The 27,124-nt window shown below is 34.4% G+C and overlaps 1 protein-coding gene across 5 annotated transcripts in view; it reads right to left on the reverse strand.

Annotated features, from left to right (window-relative positions):
- Nucleotides 1-27,124, reverse strand: part of LOC108689679 — an 89,923-nt gene that overhangs the window by 37,595 nt on the left and 25,204 nt on the right. For 4 of the 5 annotated variants that reach the window (XR_001931841.1, XM_018196553.1, XM_018196554.1 and 1 more), the window contains exon 2: nucleotides 12,650-12,730. The exons of the other annotated variant lie outside the window; for it this stretch is intronic. The gene's annotated coding sequence lies outside the window, so the exon portion shown is untranslated. The remainder of the gene's footprint in view (nucleotides 1-12,649; nucleotides 12,731-27,124) is intronic. 5 annotated transcript variants of the gene reach the window in all.

Raw genomic sequence — 27,124 nt, forward strand, 5'->3', positions numbered from 1 at the left:
ATGCTCAGTGTTATTTGTTCGAAGTAATATTTTTCGCAATAAATAAATTTATCTACAGATTTTCAGCATATTAAAATTTCTTTAATAGATGCCTATTGAGCATAAAAAAAATTAATTGTAATATTTCGATAGTTTAGCTGCTTTTTAAGTCCGACAAGGACTTAATTCGGAGTTCAAATGACTACAAATATAGTATATATTTATATTATATGTTCAAATTCGCATCAAATTATTTAAGCATTAAAGATTCAAGTTGGATCGTTATGGGCCTTTATTTTCTATTTCCTATTGATTATATAGCCTTGTTTAACATTTGATAAACAACAAGAATGAATATCATAAATGTTATGAGCATCAAGTGGAACACATCCTTATTCACTTCGAATAAATAAAAATATCATTTAAAGACTCTAGTTAAGTGTCTTTACATCTACATGCTGCGCGATTGAAAAGGCCAGGCTAGGGCCAGGAAGGGGCATTGAATTTCCTAGCTCTGTATGATACTCCGTAGCATCGCGCGCCGTTGCGCTATTATGCAAGCGCACGCACGCGATTCTCGACGACGTTCGCGAAACGTTCGCGAAACGACGGCGCTTGAGGGCTCAAGAACGTGGATGCACAACACCGTCGAAGAAGACGAGAAAAGCCTCCCTTCCTTTTCTGTCCCTCGTTACATCAGCGAGGAATCAGTAAGTACAGGTACCGGCGTCTTCCGCGCATTGGTATGCGCGAGAGAAGCGCATACTCTCGGTGGCATCAGCATCGAGCATAAGAGAGTACCGATATACTCATATACACGTAATCAGATACCGAGGGCTCGTTCGTCCATGCCCAGAATGGTTCGTCTGCTCGGGCGTGAATGCGGAAACGACCACGCCAATTACACATCCGTGTTACTTCCATCACTAGACATTCCACGCTGAAATTCGCGCAAAACGCGCGAAATTGAGGAACGACAGCAACGGAGAAAAAATATCCACCTAAATCGTAAATCTTATTTTTATATAAGGACAATTTGAAAATTTGACAGGTTAACCCATAAATAATAGAAATTTTGTAATATTATTGGCGCATGACAAAACGATATCTATTTTATATAAGTTGTAGATATAATTGTTATAAAAATCAAGTCTAATGCACTATTGAAAAGCATAGGTAATAAGAACAGAGACTAACAGATTTCAACGTATAAAAAATCGTGTATTCTGATAGTTTGAAATCTGTTATTCCCTTTTCCGATTGTCTATCCTTTCATTCTCAGGTTTAGTTTAGCTCGAATATATTGATATATGTGAAAAAACGGAGAACATTAAATAGTTCGACTATTTTTTTTTTTATTAAAAAAGCTTAACACTAATACAAATTTTTAAGGAGATGAAAAATATGTTGGGTAATAGTGCATCATCATAAACGATTGTAAAGGAAACGGAGAGCTATGGTAAATAGTTGTCTTAGAGGAATTTCAAGAAATGGATTTCCGTAATAGTATAAGAGCAGTGGAATCGCTAGATGAAGTGCAATGAAGTTGAAGGAGATTATATTGAAAAAGAGAAGTAATTTAAAACCTAAAATTGTATGCTTCCATCGTTGGATTTTTCATCGCAAAGTTTTCAAACTGCTCTCGTATTTCGAAATGAAAATAAATTTTTTAGTTAAAAAAGTGTTTCTTGTATAGTTTGTTTTTCCTCGACATGAAGAAAAAAGGAGAAAAATGAACGGTGCAAGAAATTTGACTAAAAAGGACAAGACACTTATAATGATAGCTTTGTTAAGCACTATGTCTGCGTCCAATAGAGGCGATGAAATTTTTGATTAGAAAAAAATTCTCGGAGAAGAATTAACGACGAGCGTGAATATCTATGCGATGCGTTGTATACCGTTATGTCGAGAGGTACATATCGAGACATACAAGAGATATATAGGGGAAGAAAAATTAAGATAAAGGAAGAACTCTTGGGAGAGCGCATCCTTTATTCTTAATCTCTCACACGGAGAGAAATAATTGAGTAATTTTTACTTTACAAGGCTATAAAAATATTCTGATTATTTTTATCGAATTCATGACAAACTTTACTTGTCTAAAGATAAAGATGTGAGAAGTGTAAAGTAAAAAATACGTTATAATTATAAATCCATTCAAGTAATCATTATCTTACAGTAAAGTAAATCATACTATTCTCAAGCTGTAAAAATGAATGACTCTCAAGATTTACTTTACAAAATGTAAAAAATACTTTACTATATAGCTTTATATGACAATCTCTCATTTATCAGAAAAGTAAATTTTACGTGAACGCCTGTTCCTATGTATGTATCTATCAATAAAATTATTTTACTAGAAATCTAGCATATATTACTTTACATTTTTCTCTGTTAAATTGTGTTATTTTAACACTGAAAATGTTAAATTTTAATTTACACAAAATATTCAAATAACACAATCACATTATGTTAAATTACTATGTATACTATGTATGCTATGTATACTATGTATCGAATATGTTAAAAATTCAACATAAAAATTTGAACAAGGATTCGTTTTAAAACATAATTATTAATATATAATGTATAATAAATATGTATAATAAAAATGCATAATAATATGTATAAATGTTAATAAATTAACACAAATACATAATATTTTTTACCATGTGTGTTGTATTAAAATGAGTAAAAAGTAAACGAGAAACACCGAGTTGTCACGATGAAACGAGAGCAAAGAGAGTCCAATTAGGATCGGGGACTCGAAATGAAACTATTTCGAGTCCGTTGCGACAACGACGTTCATTTTATCATCGTTCGTTATTACCATCGTCATGTCGCAGCAAATATGGTAATAATCAACAATCCGAGATGCGCGCGCCCATGCAGCATATACCGCGTCCCCGTTATGATCATAAAATCCGATACACATAATTATAGTTTTGCAGTTTTGGCGATCTTTTTCGTGCTTCCTTAACTCTCTTTCTTTACTCCCGTAATCTTCTCGCTCCGGCCACGATTAGCGGAGTCGCGTGAACGTAATAATAGTCATTATGGCAGTTGTAACTCCATCGTCAGGAGAGCCGAATGGACGTGGTCATTGCATGTATTTCTCGATTTAATCCCCCTTAGTGCAGCCACTGTGACGTAAATAAACCCGCTGCAGTCGAAGTATCTGCTTTAAACAGATCGTCATTCGCACAAAAACGGATGCATATAATATCACAGAAAAATTCTTATTGTCACAAATTCTATTGCACGATAAAGACTCGATCTTTTCCAATAAATTTAAAATGTCAAATATATGAAAATTTATTTTCATCCTCAGCACATAATTAGCCCTCCTTAGCATGAGTTTTTAAGCATGAATTTTTCCATCAACAATAAGAGTTTAGATTTAAATTTATCTACCAAAATTCACAATCAAAATATCAATGATGCTTTTAAAAATTCCATTGCTTGCGAAAAGTTTAAAGTATAAAAGTAATTTTTATAATCTTCCACTGAAAAAAATATTTTGATTTAATCGATATCGATGCACGTTGAGGAGTTATAAGAATTATAGAAATTCTGTTTAATTTTTCTAAAATGCCATTCTTATTAATATGCTTGGTTTAACTTTTTTCGATGATCTAATATTAATACAAAATGAAATAAATATAAAATATATATCACTTTTTTAAATTACAGTAAGTAATAAAAAGCGAATAATGTGTCTTGATCGAATACTGATCGTTTGGTTTCGAGAGCCCTCAAATATAACAGTAAATCAATCTGATCTCAAGTTTTCAACCGAATGTTTCGCTACATTTCGGCAATTGTCGGCTCACCGCTACGTTTCCTTTTCCGCTCAACGTGACAGATGCGTGTCGAATTGATCAACGATACCCTTGGCGATCCAAAATGGTGTTTACGAAAGGACACGGTTCTTACGCCGTTATGTAATAACGCTGGACACAAATAGCTCTGAGATCAAAACGATTGATCGATATTAAAGCAGTGACTCTTCATCTTTTTCAAGAATAATAAGAAGTTTTTGCAATAACATGGATCCAGATACGATGAAAAACGTTAAAATTCACATTATCCTTTTCTTAATTAGTTGTTAAGAAGAACGTGTCCTCAGTTCTCACTGTATCTGGATAAACAGTTGCAAAAACTCTATTATTCTACCTAAAAAGATAAATGTAAATCGCATGAGGCTGCCTTGAAAGAGAGAGAGAGAGAGAGAGAGAGAGAGAGAGAGAGAGAGAGAATTGCCGAAAAGCAAAAATGTTATGTTTTAAGTTTATTAAATGTAAAATAAGTAAGTCATTATATTTATTTACAAAGATTTCTTTAAATCCTATTCAATAATAATTAATTTGTATTAATTTAAAGACGTATCTAAATAATGATATAAAAGATAAATAACAATCGATTTTTATAATTCGTCGATTTAAATTTACATACTAATTAATTTCGAGCTTTTAGTGAATGCTTCTATAAGAGAATGGGAGAGAAAGAAAATTAAAATAGCGATATAAATTTGTGCAAGCCGAATATATGAAATATCTTGATCGAGAATGAATATATAAAATTTTAATGCAGTTCTTGGAGCTTCACGGATTGTGGATTCAAGAACCACTGCTTTGCAACAATCAGCGAGACGGGAAACCGCGACGTCGCGAAGTGACGATGTTAAAAAATCGAACGTGCATCTCCTATGTCTCGCTTTTTCCATGCGGCTTAAACAATTTTCTTTGGTCTTCGCCGACAACGCGGATCCAAATCGATTTAACGTTCAGCGATGATCGCCAGGACAGTTTACTCAAATCGTTGCCGCTGAAACCTATGACAGACCATCTTGATTGTGACAGGCAACCGTAGTATCCACCATAAGAGAGGACTCGTACAGAGTACGGGTTATTCAAAGCTTAAGCAGCTGATAAATATCTCTATATCATGCATATATGTAACATCTGCGAAGACTTATCGAGAATCTCTTGTGAACAAAGTAGTCGCGCGAGATGAGTATACACGCATCCCGCAATCGGTGGATATCTTTCAATGTTGTTAGATTATTACTACTAGATGTATCAATAGCAGAGTTAGAGATTGTATTCTGATAGAACTGAGATATCTGATGTAATTCTGCGGTTTGGAAATAAAAGAGATATAACGTATTCAGTTCTATTTGTCCTTCTACCCTGAAACTTTAGAATTACTATATAGATATCAAATTATCATTACGTCGAATCTTTGTTTAGTAATGATATAAATTTATTTTCATATGACGCATAAATGTAAACGTGTCGACCTTCGATTTGAATCTTGAGTGTATAAAATTCAAATATAATAATAAAAAATCGCTTAAAATATGAAAACAATCAAATTTAGTAAAAATCATCATACAGAATTGAAAACTATTGATTTCTTTTTAATTATGTATGACGATTCTTATTAAATTTCTTTATTATGCTTCATAATTTATGAAATTTTTACTATCATGAAGTACCTACTGAGGATGATTTAAGTTTCATTTGTACATTATTGTACAAGAATATAAATTTATATAGCTCTTATAGATATTTTTTTTATTTACACACACACACACACACACACGCACGCACGCACGCACGCACGCACGCACGCACACACACCTGTATATATGTATCGATAATAAATTTTAAAGAACCATGCTACTTTACAAATATTAAAAACCAAGAATTATCGTTTTTAATTGGAGATGCTCGGTTATTATACGCTCTAATTAGCAGCACAAAAACGTTTTGTTATAATAACTATGCTAGTGGGCGTCATAATAATGATAATAAATCGCGCAATCCGTTTATATGATGCACTCTTGGTCGCGCCTCTTCACGATTTCTCACATCGAGGTAAATCGTTTCGATCCGCATACTGCCGTATCCCGCGTCAGTCTCTCTTTGGCGAGTCTCGTCGGGATTACATCGAGACCAACACGCAAAACACGATATGTTGCGCGCTATTACAAACGTCTGGGCTTTCATAAAACTTCCACTTGAGACTTGTAATTGCTTCCTATTTGCGAGAGGCTTGTAATACTAGACGATAGATAGCTGAGGAGCATTCAGGCGGATAAGTGTTGCACATCTTTTACTGAGTAATCGTGATACTAGACATATAATCGATTACTCTGACAACATTGCGATTTCACTCGCAACGCATGAAAATCACTGTTTAGGCAATAAAATGGAGAGAAAGCCCCGCGGAGATTAAATTTTCCGTTGCTGCGCGTAAAACGCGAGCCGCGTTTTTACTTTCTCAATTCGCGCGCCTTCATGAATATGCGAAAATTCATCGAGGCGTACCCACGGCCCACTTTTCAGCCAAACAATGGACCGGTTGAAAAGAAGAAAACGACAACAATCTGACAGCCGAATGTTTTCCGAAATCAAATAATCTTTACTATCTTATACTAAGCGCACATTGAAGCAAAAAGGACAGATTAGAATTGCAAATATTCCTAAGGTAACATATACAATAAGACAATTCGAAACAATTTTAATATTGTAAAATAATTAACTTCACTTTCTCAATAAAATTTGAAAAATTTAGGTAAAGATAAAATGTATATTTCACACTTAATTTCGATAATAATATACGGAAAAATATAAAGAGCGACACAAATTTACTTGTGTGAATTTTTTTTGTAGATTACTTTTGTCATATATTTATTTACTTTCATTAATTTTCTCAGAAATAATAATGATAAAAATAGAAATAATAATGATAAAAATTTAGAAGAGTAGAAAATATTTGGTGAAAGCTTACAAATTAATTCTTGTGAACTTTTTTTTCGTATAATAGATTTTTAAATATTTTTCCCGATAAATTGTATCTGATAACTTGTATGGATAAGCTACCTGTCCGTAACGAGGTGCACGTACATGCAACCAGCATGGAATAAATCCGTCGTCGGCTTTCAAGCATCTACGAAACTCGTTGAAACGCACGCTCACAGGTGGAAATGGAATGGGCGCGCCTTTGGTGCACTTGCGCGAATGCGGTTGACCCAGATGCCTCGCGAATGAAACTCATCTGGCAGCCGTTCCTGACATCCTTGGGCTCGATAAGGAGAATTTCTGTCGAGCGTACGTTTTAATGATCCCAAGATTCGCGACGAGATTTCGTGCGTGATAGAATCTCGATAAAATCATCGCGTGCATCAACATCCGATGTAGAGTAATATCACACTTTACGTCTATTATACCGTCTATCGTATCAATTTTCAGATATGCATAATAATGATAAATCATTATGTATGATAATTATAGACTTGTGCTAAAATATTTCGAATTCATTCGTCTGTAATATTATACAGTTTAATATTACAGCATTGTAATACACAATAGAAAATATTTTGTATTTGCAATGAGTAAAATATATTAATTTAATATTATAAATTAATTTTACTGAAAAAAAATATATTTTCACAATTTGCTTATTATGTTATATTTTTATGCCAATTTTTTATACAATATTTACATTATTTTCCAATATATTCATCTTGTGTTAAATTTAACGCAAATCGTCCAACTGTATTTACAATTAATTTGCAATAGTTATATAAGATTAATATCGTGTGAAGCATCGAGCAGTTGCTTTAAAATACATATAAAAATACATATAAATTCAAAAAGATTTGTTTTGAAATAATTCTGCAAATATCCTTATGCAACTCTTTACTTTCAGTATTCAGAATTCGTTATTCTATAGTTGCGAAAGTTGCGGATAATAAAAAACAAATAAAATGTTACTGTAATAAAAAGAAACGAGAGTCGTAATTTCAAGCGTTAAAAATCTCTAAAACCTTGTGCGTACGAGATGAAGTTGCGAAAAAAGTGCACGGGATAAGGATCGTGCGATTATCGTACGTTATTCCGTACGGGAAAACGTCGGCCGACCCAAAAGCACACCAGAGTGAAACTCATCGAACACCCATTCCTCTTGCATCCTTGGACTCGATAAGAGAGACCGGAGAATTTCTGCCGAGTGCAAGACCTGGAATGCCAGGCATTCGCCTCAGGCAACATCGAGATTCGCTGTAAGGGACGTGCCAAGGTAGAAAATGATTTTAAGCATGTAATAACGCGGCTGTTCGGCGAAAACTATCGCCGTGTAAAACGCCGTGAAGTGGTCTCGGGAAAGAGATAGAGAATGAAAGAGAGAGAAAGAAAGAGAGAAAGGAAAAATGAAGAACGAGGCTTCACGAAATCGAGCCTGGCTAATTCTTCCCATGAAGTATTGTCTCCGCGTCGCAAAAAACATTGATTCGTCTCGATAGAAATTGATTCCATCCACTGCGGGAACAATTGGATCTTTAACAACGCGTTTTCAACGTTCCTCTTCACAAGTGTTCAATTTACAAGCGTTAATTTATAAATTTTTATAAAAAAATTAATTTTTATTTTTATAAAATTTTGTATCATTATTATTTCTAGCTTTGAGACAAAATTAACGAAAAGTTGATGCAGCTTAAATCAAATTTAAAAATTAAAATTCGTGAAAGTTTAAAATTCATCCCGAAATTTATTCCAATGTATACAATTGGATCTTTACGAGTTCTCAATGTATAATGTTCCTTTTTACGGACATTAAATTCACAAGAGTTAATTCGTAAGCTTTCACAAAATATTTTCTATCAAATTTTTGTATCATTATTACTTCTAGTTTTGAATAAAAAAAATAAATGAAAATGCAATGTATGATGAAAGTTATACGAAAGTTAAAATTCATACAAATAAATTTCTAGTAGAAATGAATTAAATTGAAATTCATCACATAATTTCTTATTAAGAGAAACGATGATGCATCCTAAGATAAGCTACGTATGTATAGCTATACTTCATATTGAAAAATGAAGCCATATGGCACTGTTGAGGGTGAAGGAATTAAATAACGACTGGGTCTCTCGTTTCTGCGGCTTTCACGAGTTATCGGACAACGACAGTGACGAAGGTCAGTCGTGATCATAAACGACATTGACCTTGACTCACGCCACGACAGGTGGAATGGTTTAATCTAGAAAGTCTAGGATTATGCGCTTAAACCGCATAAAAATAATGACATACTTTCTCGGAGATGCGCGCACCTCACATACGATACTTATTATAATCGGCCGTGATTACGCAGTTTGCAAACGAAGAGCGGAGGCATTGTACGGAGCTGCAATTGGCTTCCCTAGGTCGTCGCGATGCACGGTAACAATCGGATATAACAGGGTCGAACCGATCGTGACGGGAATGTAGATTAGACCGTCTTGGAAGTCAAGAAACTTGCAAGTCAAGACTCGACGAGTGATAAATTGAATACGTGTGAAAAAGGATAAATAATTTTAAATTGAAAATCAGCATAATATTTTTTATAAAAGTCTCTGGAAATAAGTATCACGATTTGTAAGAAGCTATGGCGTTAGAAAAAAAAGCTAAAAAGTAATTAGCAAGATAATTGGAAAGATTAAAACAAAATCTCATTTCACATAATATTATTAGATATTATTGAACGCCAGATACGCTTAATTAATCTAGAGCGTCTTCTTGAAGAATCAGTAATCACGAAGCAACCTTACGGTCACAAGCGTGTCTTGTAACCGTGCGCGCCGTCTAAAAAGTGCTGCCAGACGTTCCCACGTGACGCGAAAAATTCCGGCGAGGAAATTATACCGTGTTACATTAATCTGCGGGGATCACGAGATCAATAGCGGATCAATAGCGGCGATCACGCCTCACGCGGTAGAGCAGAGAAGAAGATGGAGGACGGGCGGCGGTAGTAGCGGAGGGCAGTGCGCGAGGATCGCCCGGAGGTGCTCCAGGCTCCTTCTCGGTGAAGCGGTAGGGGGTAAGAGGGTAAGAGGGTAAGAGGAAGGTGGAGGAAGGGCGGCGTGGCCGGAGATCCCTGTTGCTGCCGCGGCAGAAGGAGGAGGAGCAGGAAGAACGGACGGAGAAAAACGGAAAGGAGCACGGCCGGCGTCGTAGCGCACCGCCATTAGAAATCATCGCCTGCTCTCGTGGAATTTCAGAATGCGGAAGGAAAGCCGTGAGCGGTGAGAGACAGGGTCCGGAGCTCGGATAAATGAAGGAAGAAAGAGATAGAGACGAACCAATGGACGGGACGGCGGTTGTGCGAGGAAAAGGGTGGGGACGTAGTTAGTAACCAGAGAACTCAGTCGTTCGTTTCAATACACCGACCGGTGCACCGATGCGTTCGCCGCTGATGGCCAACGATCCTTTTTCTTTTCGCTTGCTCTTCAGTCCCGCATATCAACGCATCGTTCCGTAAGCGCGCCAACCCCCGTTTCAACTTCCAGCCTGTTGGTATATACGTGACACCGTACATTCATCGGCCTATCCATTTCTTTCCGTTCTTAATTTCTCCTATATTTTACATAAAGAGTTAAGTCTTGATAAAATAAAAAAGTTCAGACAATAACTCTTAGGTCTAAATAATACTCCAAATAATATACAATTCTATAATATTATATTTGATATTTTTTTTGTTTAAGAGACCTAAGATTATGTACAGATTTAATTAACAGAGATTTATATTAATATAACATTTTAACAAATTCAATTTTCGATATTACATACAAAAGCTTTTCTCTTATCATACATAAATATGAAAATTATTATCATATTTACACATGATAAAAGAAAAACTTTCGCATGTAGAATCAGAAATTGAACTTGTTAAAATGTGATGTTGTCGTAATACAAAAATAATTTTCATATTTATGGCAATACATTTCAACAATTTCAATTTCCAATACTATTTTACACACAAGATTCGCATTTAACAAAATTATCGGTTAGAATCTTTAGAGAAAAGTGAGATCGAAGTGAATTGCTTGGTTAGAAATTGGTTAGAAAATTCGCTTTATAGGTTTCGCCATTCTGAAGTTGCCTACCACTGCAATATATCCAGAACCGTTACAATAATGAGCTATTTTTATAAAGATAACAAAGAAAGAAAGAAAAAACAAAGTCGCAGACTTTACCATCCGTTTAATTTTCTTCGTTATGTCTCAAAATCGAAAATAATTAAATATTAATGATGAGAAATAGTAAATGTTGATCAATTTTATACCGCGAGATAAATACAAAAATAACTCTGTATATAATTAATTTTCAGGTCGCGAAATTATTTATGAAATATACAAACTTGTTATTAGATGCGTTTGAAAAAAAATCACTGAGAAAAAAATAACCAAATTTGATTATAATAATAAAACTTTTAAATTAAAAAATTAGAAAATGTTTTTTTTTTCAAGTCATATAATCATACAAATCACATCATGTATCATACAATTATATATTATATATTACAATATATATACAGTCATACATTATACAAATCTCTCTCAATGATTAGAATAACAAACTGTGAAAAACAGAAAACTTAAAAATTATCCGCGTTTCTATGTGACATGTCATTGTATTTGTCAACGATGTCAACGATATTTCCTTAAAAAATTCTTTCGCTATGATTTATCTGAGTTTGCGATCGAATATAGTCGCGCATATTTAATCCTCCGTCAATGATCTGAATCTCTTTTCGACATAGACGAAATTTTACTTTCAAATTTCTTCGAAATAAAGACGGTATCCCTTCCTAAAATATCTTATTAAAAAAGTATTTGTGATAATCTATAATTATTTATTATGATATAATATATGTTAAAAAGTAAATTCTACATTTTTTCCCATTTATTTTTAAAAGCCTGAAAAAAAACAAATTACAGATGAAGAAAGTAAAAATATGATTACAGATGGAGAGTTACTCTCTGAAAATTTCTTGGAGTAAAATCTCACTCCAAAGAGTTGAAATATTATTGGAAAAGAGAGAAAAATTTGTACTTTTGTGAATAAAAGTGGCAGATTTTCATTCCAACAGAAAAATAATCTTATTCCTTTTTCAGAGTGGATTTTATTCCAAAAGTGTGAACTCTCATTTAAAAAAAGTGAAAATCTGACATTTTTATTTAAGAGTGCAAATTTTTCACTATTTTTTAATAGTGAATTTTAACTTTTTTGAAGTGAGATTTTACTCCAAGAAATTTAAAGAATTAAGAACATAATGGCATTTCAATTGTGATCAACGATGTAACCGAACTATGTCAAAACAATTTATAGTAATACTATTCATTTGTTAAAATCCCTTTGTAAAAAATAAAATGTTAATTAATTAAAAATTAACATTTTTGTATGTCTGAAAAAGCCCATTAAACGTCTTCAAGTTAAAATGAATATTTTATCTTTTAACAGTATAACGGTAAATTCTAATACCGATGATGTGAAATTAATATCATTCCTAATGGGTTCCGTTCTCGCTGTACCATTTGCCATTAGTCATTATTTGCGTGGCTTTACGCGTAATAGCGGTGAAAACGGGTGGCCGCTCGCGTCCGCGCTTTCCAATCCGTGTGGAAAAAAAGCAGTTGCCACGATCGCGTTAGTGTCAATCCCGCGGCCGATACTGGAACGACTTGGGCTTGCCGTCGATGGGCGTGCCGCAGAAATCGCCGCGGCGATTTTATCGTCCGGCTTCTTGCTCGCGCGCGAACGAAATCGCGATTTCGCGGTAAATCGACATTCCGCGCATACTTGCCGACGAAACCGAGCGGTTGCGAGACAGTTATAATACTCACAATAATTTCTACGATTTGGTACCACGACGATCGTCAACGCCGTAATTTTCTCCTAATTCCATTCGACGGTGTATTTCATTTCTGAAATAAAAGAATTTTGAAATTACTAAGAGAATTAAATGAATTTTGCTTGATCACTAAATGTTAATCGGATATAATTATGCCTGATTAGAATCTTGAATACATCAAATCTTGAAGTATTTGAAGTAGATACTGTCATCGAGCATTCCACTTTCTTTACGTCACGATCCCAAGATGATTTCTGAGGTTTTCCTCACAAATTATTTCTGAAACAAACTACATCTCCAAGCTAGATGGAAGCATTACGGCTTATTTGCGGCGAGTTATGGCGCTCGTCTTGAATCCGCTATTCTTTGCACCGCGCACCGCGCCATATAGTTTCTTCTCTTCTCTCCTTCCGCTTCTCTTCGCCGCTCCCGTTCTCGCGCACGTTGCACGCGTGCGCCCGTGCGGGCGTAGGATTCACGGGATATTGCACTCCCGGCTTTCATTATTTGCGAGTTAGCACAATGCGTACTCTTCCTTCCATTATCTATTTCTCTCTTTTTTGTTCCCGTATGTTCATTTCCTGCTCATCGTTGGAACATACGCTTTACGTATATGTTCTTATAAAGAGCATCGCCTAAACTACAAGACCAACATGAATCGCTTTCGGTAATCGTGAGTCAGCTAATGAGAAAAGAAAAGTAAGTCACACGACAAAAATAGTCTTACTGTGTTCTAAAATTCACTGTCAGTACTAAAAATAGTAAAAACCTTATAATGAATGTAATGTGAATTTTTAACGTCTATGTGTACTGATAAGCGCCAATTAAACTAATGTAAATATTTCATACGGAAGTTAATTGATATATGTACGAATAAGTTTTAGGAATATTGGAATGATAACGCTTTAAATGCTCTAAATTACTATGTCTACTTTGTTACTGTTACGTTAAAAAAATGTAGATTAATTTTAATCTCTACAACTTACTCTTTAGCTTTATCTAATTATCAAAACTAAAAAAAAGACGAAGAGTTAGTTGCTCTGAGATTAAAATTTAAGTACATTGTGTAGTAAAAAACGGACATTAAAGAAGTAGAATTATAATTATCGGACTGTATTAAAATTAAATAACATTGCTATTGCGTATGAAAATATTTTAATGCAGGAAAGGATATTGTATAAATCTCGAGATCTGAAACTGAAGATAAATTAATGAGGGAGAGGCGCAAGTTTAAGTTTTAAATGCAAACCGGACTTAAGATATTAAAAATGAAGATTCTCCCGAGACCCATGCAAGGGTAGATATTGTATAGACTACTACTTGCAATGAAAAACGGGGGATGTGCACGAGCGTAGCCAGACGCGCGGCGATCTTTATTACAATGGCTATCTCCTGCGAGATTTTCTCTTCGATCTCACGCACGTAGTGCAACGTCTAGAATCCTCGAGAGTGCGCGGAGGGAGACAGGGGATAATTATTAAAAAGCTGGATTGAGGATAGGGAGTCTCGCATGTCGCTGGCTATATTTATTACTACGAAGAAACTATGAAATTACTGGCCGACTATTCGTAAAACTTTTTCGCAAAATTGAAGTAATCGACTACGGGCCTTTTCTCTTTTATCGAACATCATCCGTATTATTCTCTCCTTTTAAATCACGGTCAAAGTTGTCACATAAAAAAAGTAAGTAGAATATGTATAAGGCCAAATACATGTGATAAAGATCTAATTATTTCTCACAAAAAAACCGAGTGATAAATATCGCGATTTCATATAAATATTAATTCAAATATCGATCGATATAATTTTTATTAAATAAAGGTTTCAGATTTAAGTTAAAGATTTAAATAAAAAATTATTTAATATATTAAAAAACTATTTGGTAATATAATAGAGATATTGAAAAGTAATTCTGAATTCTTTCATATTTTTTGAAAGTTTAGAACAATGAAAAAACCTAAGCTAGACGAAAAAGACTCAGATTACAGAAAATTACGGAAAATTAAAGCAAGTAGGAAAATTAAAAAGTAAAAATCTATTAATTACACTTTAATATATCTATATTAATGATAACAAAAAATACACTATAAATCCAAGAACCGTTGCCTAAAGACTTAAAAATGTTAATATTGCTCTATCATTTATTTTCTTTATATTTTTTAACTATTCTAGGAAGCAAAGAGAGATATTAATCTCTGCGAGATTTATCGTTTCTATATTCGTGCATGCGAAGTGGATACACGGTCAGTTTCGCGCGAAATATGAAAAAGCTCAATATTATATTATCATATTAGCCGGCCGTGTGTGGTGAAGCGTGTAATTTCGCACGGAGACTCATCGCGACGCGTGTCTCCGTCGTCTTATCCACCATTATCCACCATATGACAAATCGCCGTGGATTCCACCACTTGCGACCGCGAATTACGTTCCGTACTAGATTCAGTTTGACTTCTTCCTGCGTCGTCGGATCAAAGATAATTCACAGGCTACTTGATTTTATCAGTCCATTAATATCTGCTCACATTCATTCGGCACGAAAACGATACTTTACATGCGTAAAAGTATAAAACTATCAATATCGTAAATAATCCAATAGGATAGTATTAAATGATAATAATAAAATAAAGAGTATAATACACAGAAAAAGTCGTTTTGCTGAAGTATCAAAAATTTAGACTACGCTAAGAAAAAAATTTGATTAAATTAATCTGGTTCGTTTTTTTTTCTTTCGACATATATATTTAAATCAATATATATTACATTTGATTTACTGTAATTTTGTTGAATGTTAAAATAATTATATAGAACGTTCAAATTAGAATGCCAATACTTTTTACAACATTGGTCACTATATTAGAAATTTGGGTCAACGAAATTATTTTCAGGTCTGTATCTAATTAAAATTTTTAATATTTCAACAAGATATCATTCTTTCCGTGTAATTATAAAATATCTCTTTGAATGTATGTATAACAGATAAAATTATGAAATTATGAACATTATATCACTCTCAACGAAAGAAATTATTTCTAATTTTTAATTTCATTCTTTACTTAAATCCAACTGATTAAATCAGCAAGAGATTATGCAATTCATCATTTTCATACCGTGCACCATAACACGTAGTATGCATATGAAGCAAAACTTTACAGTAATTAAACAGTAATTTTTTAATGATCGCACCGCAATTCGCGGCGATCGGTCGCGGGGCCGGAAGTCGGCCTCTCGTAATCAAAGAAAATGTTCATCGCGCGGACACGGAGTGGTGACTTCAAGCGGCAACAGCACACGCCTCGAGAAGTCTACCTCTAGCAGGAAACCGAGTGGTATTTCATACAAAAGCCATCCTCGCGGCCGGCGTTCCGTTTCTGCACCCACGATCGTGCCGCGTGGGTCGGCTGTTCATCACATCATTAAAAAGTGAAAGTAACGTCGCCGAGTAACTTTGGTAACGGACCGTTCGTTCAGGAGTTATAGCGTCCCTCGTCGCGATCGGCCGGACTTTCGCCTCGCACGACGCACGGATAATTAATAGAATCCTACAATTTTATGTAACATGATAGAACGACATTTGCATTGCGCCGTGGCGCCATAAGAGACGTACCGGAACCATTGCGCTTACATACGATGATGCTTCGACCAATCCGAAGATCATTTATCCTTGGCAAAAGCCTGATCACATAGTAATGATAATTATAAAGGTAACAACTACACGAGTTTTATACGTATTAATTATATGTAATTATATGTCGGTTTTATATGTATTAATTATATGTATTATATAAATTAATGTACATACATAGTTGATTAAGCTATTTTATAGTTATTGTGACTATAAAATAGTGTATTCGATTATATATGTACATTATTTTATTCACACAATTGTGTACATTAATTCTACACTGGAAAAGAAATTGAATTAACCTGCAATGTTAATCAAACATATTCATTCCTATGATTTTTTGTGTATTTATAAAACTTGTATAATCATCACTTTTATATTATACTTGTTGTAACCATTACATTTTGATAGTTGCTATAATTACTTTGTTTTTCTCCGAGTGCACAGTTTAACATTCGTTCAGAATCTGCAAACTGCCACAATGAAATAAGAGTGTCGTTTCAATTTGCTGCCAATTATCAAATGCTATTTCGTCGAGGAATAATTTAAAGTAGTGCGGCCTATTCAATTAGTATTCCCAAGCTCCTGAGTCCCTAGTTTCGTTTCTCAATTCTCTTTCCTTCTTACCTACCAGCCAGCCATTCTTACTCCAGACTTTGGCTTCGTTCATCTATACCGTATCCATAGTGGCAACGGGCTCGTTTTCTCCACGGTAGTACGGCCAGTCTATAAGTACGTGATGCACGCGCGGCGCATCGAGCCGCATTCGCGCGTTGTGTATGTATTTGCACGCGGTGCATTTGTATCTCGTGACTGCCGTGCGCGCGCGTGCACGCGGCGAACCCGCGCTGTAACTGTACACCGTGGTCATAGATGTTAATCTGCCACATAATTGCGCCGATCTGGCCGTTTATTTATTGCTCCGGTTCCGCCAGAGCGGCTGCGCTCGTTCGCGTACTTTTCAGCGTTCCGCCGCGGTTATTGCTACGAATAACCAATAATCGGCAACGGTCCCCGCTTTCACGCCGCCGCGCCGTTTCCACTTATTTAAGATGAAAAGGATCATCGCTGGATCGTATTCTTACGATCTCCGACCTTTGCGTAATCACGATCTAACCACTCGAGTATGAATGCCACGGTAATTCAACATCAGATAAACAGAAAGTCCTTTCGATTCGACACAATCCCTCGAATTGATGTTTGATGATGATGAATCATAGCGATCTTATTCGACGTTTTTATTAACTTTCAGCTACGAAAGCTACATTAAGCTATCAAAGTTCTAAAGCGTCCTATTCAAAGTACAGAATGCAAGGGAATCTCTGCCTTACGGCGATTGATAGAGTGGAAAAGATTTAGCTTTTTTTATCTACCTATTTAGAATCGTATAGCACTAATCCTATAGATTATAGATACAACCGTTCAAAAATTATTACTTTGGATCACAATGACCCGTTGTTATAGTCGAAAGTTAAGAAGAAATTATACAAATATACAGTATATGAGATCTCGGCTGATCGACTAATCAAGATTACGATATAATTCATGAAAGTAAAGGTACAAGTGTTATCTTAAATCGTATCTTGGTAGAGATTATCATATAAATTGGCAAAAATAAGAGATGAAATAAATATATATGTGTGTCTTTCTTATATCTACTTATAAGATAAAATTAGATCACGATCGTTTTCATCTGAATATTCAGAGAAAGAGTATTTAAATAAAATATATATAATTAGAAGTAATTAGAGGTTACTTCTCTCTTTAATTATATATATATATATATAATTAAATTAATTAGTCTTTTGTAAAAAGTGTGCTATTTTCAATTCTTCAAGCTAATATAAATTCTAAACGAAGTACTACGATTTAAGTTTTGTAAAAGTACAAACAACTGTACAAATAAAATTTTCAAAAATTACCTAGATTACCATATAATTTAAAAAAATTAAAAAAAAGATCAAATAATTGTATGTATCTATGTGTATCTTTCTTCCTAGATTGCAAATTAACTTACTTCGCACTTCATCCTATTAAAATAAATATACATGTATGTTTTTCTTCCTAGATTGCAAATTACTTACTTCACGCACTTCATCGTCGCGAAGATCCTTCGATGTCCTTCATAGATATTAATGGATAATTTCTCGAACGAGCGGATATTGCTTTTACCCACGGAAAGTAGTGAACGAATAGCGAGAGAGACAGAGACAGAGAAATCATTCGTTGCGAAAAAGACGGAGAGAAGAGAAGGAAGAGATACGCGTCCGAGTTCACACACCTGTGTAGGTACTTCATGAATTTCTATCGCGTTACACCTCGGACACGGCTCGAATACTCGTCATGTGTACCCAGCAAACGAGCGGAGCCTCGCAGATTTACACACCGGTACACGAAGCTGTCTTGATCATTAGCCTTTAAACTTTTTTTTTCAGCGACAGAAGAAACCTGTAGTTTAAACTGACCGATCAGAGCTTAGATTTCTTGATAATTTGACGTACGTTTCATCTCTACGCGCATAACTTTCCAATATCATCGCGTCTTACTTAGAAATATTGAATTCTTAGAAATATTGAAACTACGTATTATATGTCTATTATGTAATTTTTCTAAAAATACAACTTTTCAATTCTCATATTTTCAATCATCATATTTTCTATTACAAATTAGAAGCGATTAAAACGGCAGATGGACTTGGATGAAGAAACAATGGCAGATGCCAAGGACTCGGAGTCTCCTTGACGGCTTTGCAGAGCCTAAACAATTACTCTAGCGGGCAACCGTCATGAGGGCATTAATGTCCAGAGACTCACGCGTTATCCATACCTCTTCTTTACAGTTATGAGGAAGCGCGTCATGCGTCACGCATATTGTGCGAATTTGCACGCCTTCGCTAGTCCACTCGGCTGTCTTATTTATGCGCGTGCATAAGCGTCCGGATATTCTGTTACTGCTCCGCGATGTGCGCCATATGGTTACTGCGCACGAGACTCTTACGTTGTCACCAGGATCGACAGGGAAGAGCATCTCTCGCTCTTGGTGTAACAGAAACACGGCGAGCTATCGTTGCGACCGTAAAATGATCCCTAGTACTGTTATAAATTACAAGATAATACGTTTTAAAAGATACGTATCAAACGAAAGTCACGAGTCAGCCGAAAATTTAATTCATTTATAGGTTTCACCACTTTCTTAGAAAACCAAAAAAATTAATTTTAAAGCTTATAAAAAATATATAAGATTATTTAATTCCGGATTAAATTTTTGTAATTCTTAAAGGAATAAATTAAATTTGAAAGTCATGTAATATGAGAAGATTAGATTTATTTAGTGAGAGAATATAGCCAACAAGAATTGACAGTAAAAGTTACAAATTACTTTAGAAATAAAATAAAAATAAAATCGAAAAAATAAAATAGAAATAAAATAAAATAAAAATAAAAAAAAATCTGGAATCATGTTAAACAAGTCGAACGGAAATTAGAAATAAAACCTTGTTTAAAAATCTTGTTTTATTTTCCGACTTGTCTAACATGATTGCGGATTTTTATTTTATTTCTAAAGGAATTTGTACTTTTATTCTCTTGACTTTTTTGAGCTATCTATTAAGTGTGGGAAAAAGTCCGTGGCGTTTTTTTAATGCCATCTAATGGGAAAAACGCCACGAACTTTTTCCCATACCTAATATTTAGCATTTCAATTCGGTCTCCACCTGAACTTTTTTGATCATGCTCAAAGATTAGGAATAGCAAAGAGTGAATTTCTTCTAAATAAAGTAAAAAATCCATAATTATATTAGACAAGTCGAGAGACTGTCTAAACTATAAATGAATTTTTATTTCTGACTTTCGTCAGACTTGCTTACAATTTTAACTTTTGACTTGTTCAACATGACTTCAAATTTTTATTTTGAAGGAATTTGTACTCTTACACTTTTGATCCTTTTGACTATTGATTTACCATTTCGATTTAGTCTTTGAATTTCTGATCATGAAAGATTAGGATTGATATCGGAGTAATAATTTTACCAAGATGAGATTTAAAAAAATTTTCTCTGATGGCTCAAAATGTAGACAAAATTTAGAAACATCTAATTTTCCTGTTCAATTTAAACATAAAATGTATATAAAATTTTGTATTATATCGTACTGGCCGACTTACTTTATTACAAATTATTTTAACCCTTTAATGCCACTGAGTATGATATATCCAATTGTTTCTTTTACTTTATATGCTATAATTTTATTAATAAATTTTTATTAATAATGATATTCTTGTTTGGTTCTGTTATATCCTTCTATTTCTAGTATTTTGATAAAAAAAAAAATCTATCATTATGTTCATTTTTGTGCGATATTTTTATACAATATCTAGCGTATATATGACAAAATATATAAAATAGCACGAAAGAATTAATACGAAGAAAGTACTATTACGTTTTTTTCTTTTTTATTTTAGATTTATTTAATTTTACAAGTTCTTATAGAAAAAAATCACTGTTGAATGCTTTGATTGCTGCGGTTAGATTCATAATAATATTGTGTGGAACAGATTCTCTCTTTCCGTTTCGCCGCAAAATGATCATTCTCTCAATTCGATTCCGCCAGATTTTCGTGCGAGAGAGACAAACCGCAACCGTACCGTAAAAGCTGCCACACTACTCGCGATCTTTTCCACCATTCTGCTTTCAAAGTAGATCTATTTGTCGCAAGGACACCCACGGCCGCGAACAGCCTTGACTTTTACATACCTGCCCGCCGGATAGAGAAAGCGCGAACGCGTATTTTCAGATGCCGCGTGTTTCACGCAGCCACTTAGGATGCAATTTTCACGATAAAAACATTGCGTCTTCGTAATTTGTCTTTGAATCTTCGCATCTCCCATTGGAATGCTATAGACTCCGTATGATGAATCTAACTCGATTATAGCTGCAAACTTACAAGATGACTCGACTGCGACCTGAAAATTACCTTTCTGATCTTTATCGCAAAAAAAAACTGCAAAATAGTTGTGTAAAACAGCTACATCAATAATAATTCTTGACAGCATATTACACTCATATACACGATTGCATAAGAAGCATTCAGTTTGCACAAAAAAGTCTGGTTTTATTAATTGCAATTCTGGTGGATTCAATAGAAAAAGTACACAGAAAGGACGATTTTACTGAAAGGTCTAAAATTTTGCTGAAAACAGATTTGAAAATAATTTTGTTTTAGGTCATCAAAATAATTTTGTTGAAAATTCAAACTAGTTGTCAGAATATTAACATTTTTTGCTTGTCACTGTTTAGTTTCTAATATGATTAATAACTGAAGTATAAACATTAGACATATAGTTATAGTTAAATCTATCAAACATTCTTCAATCGAGATAATCAGAAATTCATGCGATAATTAGAATTCTGATTCATATGATCAGAATTCGTTTTTGTACTTCTCGTTAATGCAAGCAGAATATGCTTCTCGCATATCAGTGCGGTAAAGTTAAATTATACATTCGCACATTATACAAAAAATTCAATCCCTAAAAGATCGCAGCTTACCTACGAAATACGATATACTCTCCGACACATGAATTTTCGAAGGAAAATAGTTTGCAAAGGGTTAGTTAAGTCGGTGTGTGGACGCGTCTGTTCGCCAGCAGGCGAACGCGTTAAATCCCTTAATACATTACATCGGTAAAGGCCTTTTTTCCTCTCGCCGTAGGCGAACCGTTATGTAACGCGACGTCATTGATATTAATGCGGATAATCCGGGCGGAATTATTAATTGGCATTATGAACATTTACATGTCGCACGGGGATTAAGCGTTCTCTCACGCCGCACCTATCCTCCGCTCGCACCGTAAACTTCGCGACAACTTTATTCGCGTAGTCACAATCTTTCGGTGCACTACAACGCACCGCACCGCATCGCGAGAAACGGCGGTGCGTGGTGTAATCCGACGTACGGAATTATGCCGCGATGCAGTTGCACCTCCTTTAGAGCGCCTCGCGTGACCATTGTGCTAGGCGTAAATAATTTTAACGGATCTAATCCGATGATAATGAAATACGGCGTATCGGGAGAACCGCGCCGTTAATCGCGTTTGCGCGGACAGCGTCCTCACTATCGACGTTTGTTGTATTGAATAACGGTTGATTCGATCTGACAACGCGCAAGAAATATCGTTACGTATTAGAGCAATGTACGTGCCAAATCGCGAATAGTCCCAGCAATTCCGAACGAAGAAATATCTACATTTTGCGAGACGAATGTTTGTCGAGAATTGTTTTGTTCCGTTAGCTTCATTCAATAAAGGTTCACATTCTAAAAGATATAGGTGTGGATTTAACAGCACGCGGTGTCTACATAATTTTTATCGTGTTAGATCTGGTTTTTCATTAACTGTGGTTAACTTGTATTATAGTTTAGACTTAACTCCATTTAACTTAATGATAATGTAAACATTGTGTTTTTCTAATTATGATCAATCATTAAATTAATGATTTAGTAAATTTACTACAAAATCATCAATGTAATAATTAACCATTGATAGAAAAATACAATTTTTGCATTATCATCAGGTTGAACCTAACCATCAGTTAATTAGTAAAAACTAGACTTTAGTAATACTAACATCGACATGATGTAGATTTTAACACCATAGGTTTTGAATCCATATTGTCATATAAACACAAGGAGTTTTAAATCCACACTATGTTGGTGTTAATATTACCAAGGGATAAACCGAGAGTGGTTTTATGTAGACATAGCATGGTATTAAATCCACACTCATATATTTTTTAAAACATAGTATCTTAAGTGGATCAATCAAATTATCAAATATCAATAATTAAATCCATCAATCGAAACTTCGATTCTCATTAAGTATTTCGAATTCGACTTAGGTGACACGCCAAGTTGCGTGTTACGCTCAGCTTTAACATCATTAGTCTCCAATGTTCTCTAATCTGTTTTCCTGCTGGCGACCGGATGGACACGCACCTTGCAAAATCTAAGAACTCATTCTAAGATAATAAAACCGTATAATATTTTATAAAAAAAAAAGTAAACTGTTACATAAAAATCGAATTAGAGAACTTTCTCGCGTGCATAAGTAACGATACACTTTCACATTAACCCTGTACAGATTAATTTTGTGCAGACTAAAAAGTTGACGATGTAAGAAAATCTTTTCCTGTTATTGATATACCTGAGATACTGGTAGAGATCACTATACGGTACAAATTGAGAGAAACAAATTCGCTCCAGAGGTGTAGAAAAAAAAAATGAGAGACGAGACGGACGGTTTCACCGGAACTAGAGCCGGTCCAGTTCCTTCCGAGAACGGAAACTAGTCGAAACGAAACGCGCGTGGACGGATGCTTGAGTGAGTGACCGCTCGTACATTCACACGCGGTTCTCGCGTGGCAAGAACTTTCCAAGTGAAGCCGCAACGCGTGCCACAAACCGCGACTGCATTACATTCGCAAGGGCCTGTATTACGAGCATCGACCTCAAAGAAAGATTAAATGATTTACATTCTTGATATTTCTTTGACGATGATTTCTTTGATTAAAAGATTTAAGCTTAATTTTGGCGAATTTAAAATAAATATCGTTGTCTTACCTTAAAACTGTCACAATTCATTGTCAGAAAACGTAATTTTCGAGTTATGAGCTAAATAAATCCTATCAATCACCAAAAAATCAAGAATTAACTTCAGAAAAAAATTATCAAAATCATCACAACTCAAAAAGAATGGTTCAAAAAAGTATCATCAAAATCGTTACAAATAAGATAACCATTACAGAAAAGATAATTGTTTTAAGAATTGCGAAACAAAAATGACAAAAATAAAATTTAATCATATTAAGAATAATATATTCTTTTCGTCACATATTATTTGTATATATTAAACAAGTCTCTGTCAAGAGAAAAAATAGTTTTTTATCTGGAACTTTAAAATTTGATTTTTTTAATTGTATCACTTTTGAAGTAAGAAAATAATTTTTTGCGACAAACAATTATTTGAGATAAGAATATATTAAACAAAATATATTAAACAAAATGTGTCTCGATAGCTACTTCGTAAAAAGACATTATTTATCAATGTCATTAAAACTTGATTAATCATCCTTCCAGCAAAATAATCCATAATTCTTATAATAGTAACTTTCTCGTCATGATTATATTCGATATCATTTTTATCTCGTAATATTTTTTTCTGTTGGATACTTCTTCATTAGTTTGCAGGTATTTCACACACACGTATCATGCTTCTTCACATGTCCAGAAAGTAATTCGTTTGGCCGACGAGAAAGTCTTTTAGCCGGTTCGATTAAGTCTTAATAGTATCGATACTGCAAGGCTTTCCTCTTAATTATGACCCAGATCACCGATGACTGGAGGCCATTTTGAGTTAAAAAAGCGGTTGTTGACGACCAGCAAGTATAAAAAAATTAAAAGCAAAAATGCTCGCAAACGTTTCGCAGAAAAACTCGTCTCGATTTCAGCAACTAATTGACATGCAAACGTTCGCGTCACGCAAATATTTGAAAAAAAATTACGCCATTGCTTGCATATCAACGTAAGGTTTAGCTTCAATCTGCGGATTCGTAAAGAACTTTATACAACTGGAAAATTTAAAATTTATAGAATCATTTTTAGATCACTTCACTACATATAAATATATCATCTAAAAATATAAAAAAACCTAACTAGAAAAATGAAAAAAGAAAGAAAGCTTGCAACAGGTCGCGGCCATTAAAAAATACAACTTTCTTTTCCAATAAAGTATATATTCTAAATTAGATGAAAGATAAAAGTACTTATTTTACTTCACGAAATTTATGATTATATCCGTTATTAATTAAAAGTCGATTTTCAATCGGTAATAAATTATGCCTCGACATTTGCATTCGTTGCGCGAGCAATCACGAGTTAATAATCGAGAAATATCAAAGCCATTCGCTCGTTTTTATTACGTCTCTTTCCCTGCGGCGATGCATCTCGCTGGTGCATCTCTCACAAAAAAAGTCGCAATGGGTCGACCAACCAACCAACGAATCGTTTTCGCGACATTCGAAAGTCGCCGCGCAGCTTTTCTTTCCGCCTTTTCATTGCCTTCCGTTTTCCCTCCATTCACGGCACACGACATTCTCTCTCTTCTCTCTCCCAAGAGAACGCGCCGAGATTATCTCGCCGAAACGAAAATTGACCGGTATTTCCTCTCGGGGAAAGATCTGAGAATAATACGAAACAATTTAAAATATGACTTGCTGTTAGAGTTGCTCGTAAATTTTGTTTCAAAATAAAGCAGCAAAAATTTGTTAAATTTAACATATTTCACGTATCTCAAACGGTTCACTTATAAAATGTGTTAATTTAACATAAGATATGTTAGAAGAACAAACATTATTTAAGAAGATAATAAAAAAGATACTAAAGACAGTTTATAAAACAAACAGTAGAAGCATATTTTTTTTAGTAAAATTAACATTTATGATATGTATGGTATGTAAAGCATGACATATTTTATTCATATATCGTAGAATTTATCTTTTAAAACACATTATTTTTATGTTAAGAAATGTCGAATATCAATTTAATACAAATCATTTAAGTAATCACATTATGTTAAATTAACACACTCGACTATGTTAAAAAATTCAATACAAAACACAAGAATTCGAATTGATCGTTTCCAACACAAATACGAAATGTATTTTATTGTGCATGCGCCTTTTTCTGAGATGTGCAAGACATTTTTCTCATTCATAATACAGTTGAATAAAATGATTGCACGATAACAAATTATATTTGCCTAACGCAAAAGTTGCTTGCGATATTATATTTGTTTAATGACCACATCAATATACTTGTATAAAAAGCGTGTTTCACGCACGAAGATTAATCGAGTACACGATCGACATTCGGCGAGCTGCAAACAAGCCGATGTCGAGAAAGCGTGATCGATCGATTGATCTATGGCTTCGCGAGTGATGTATGTGACGCTTTTAAACAGTCGACGGATCAATGTGTTTCTTTTTTTTTTAGAGAGTATAACGGACGAACTAAAAGGAAATGCGCCAATTACGTAATTCTAAAAATTCTTTCTCAGTAAAAAAAAAAAACGCTTCGTATTAACCGAATATAGAAACGTTGAAAGATAGATAGAAACGAGCTGCGATAAATCTCGTATAGAGATATTGTTTTCCTCTTTCAGCGAAATAAAACTGATTACCTTGACAAATAACCATTCGGAATTTATCCGCGATTGGTGAAACCGGGTATCTCAGTCGTACCCCCATAGGTGATAAAGTATAATTTCTCGTCCGTGGCGAGAGACAGATATTTATTTATTACGCTTGCAATTTAACTGTACACCTTGCCTTCTCGCAATCGGCTGGACTTGCGTGCATACCGTTACCTTAATTAACACCACGTCTCACCGCAGTTATTACAGTAAACAGTCGTACATCGTCGTTCTTATGCGCATATTAATTCCCAGAATAATAAATCTGGTGCTCTCTCGCGGACCCGTCTTCCCGTTTTGCTCACTAACTTATATCGATAACGCCGGCAATCGAGCGTGTCCGCGTATCACGGGATCTGCCGGCGTTTTTCACGCAAAGACATATAAGCATCAGTAGAGACTTTCCTTAAAGTCTCGTTAAACCGTTATTCCATAAAACAACAAGCCTGCGATATATGCGAAATAAATGTTCTCGGCATTTGTCTATTACAACTTGAACACGTAGGTCTCACTTTATTCTCTGTAATTTTTGTATTCTCTTCAAAGATTAATGTTGTTAAATTTAAAACAGATTTTACACGCATATATATATATATATATATA

Source organism: Atta colombica, unplaced genomic scaffold (assembly GCF_001594045.1).
Source record: "Atta colombica isolate Treedump-2 unplaced genomic scaffold, Acol1.0 scaffold274, whole genome shotgun sequence".
Taxonomy (NCBI): domain Eukaryota; kingdom Metazoa; phylum Arthropoda; class Insecta; order Hymenoptera; family Formicidae; genus Atta; species Atta colombica.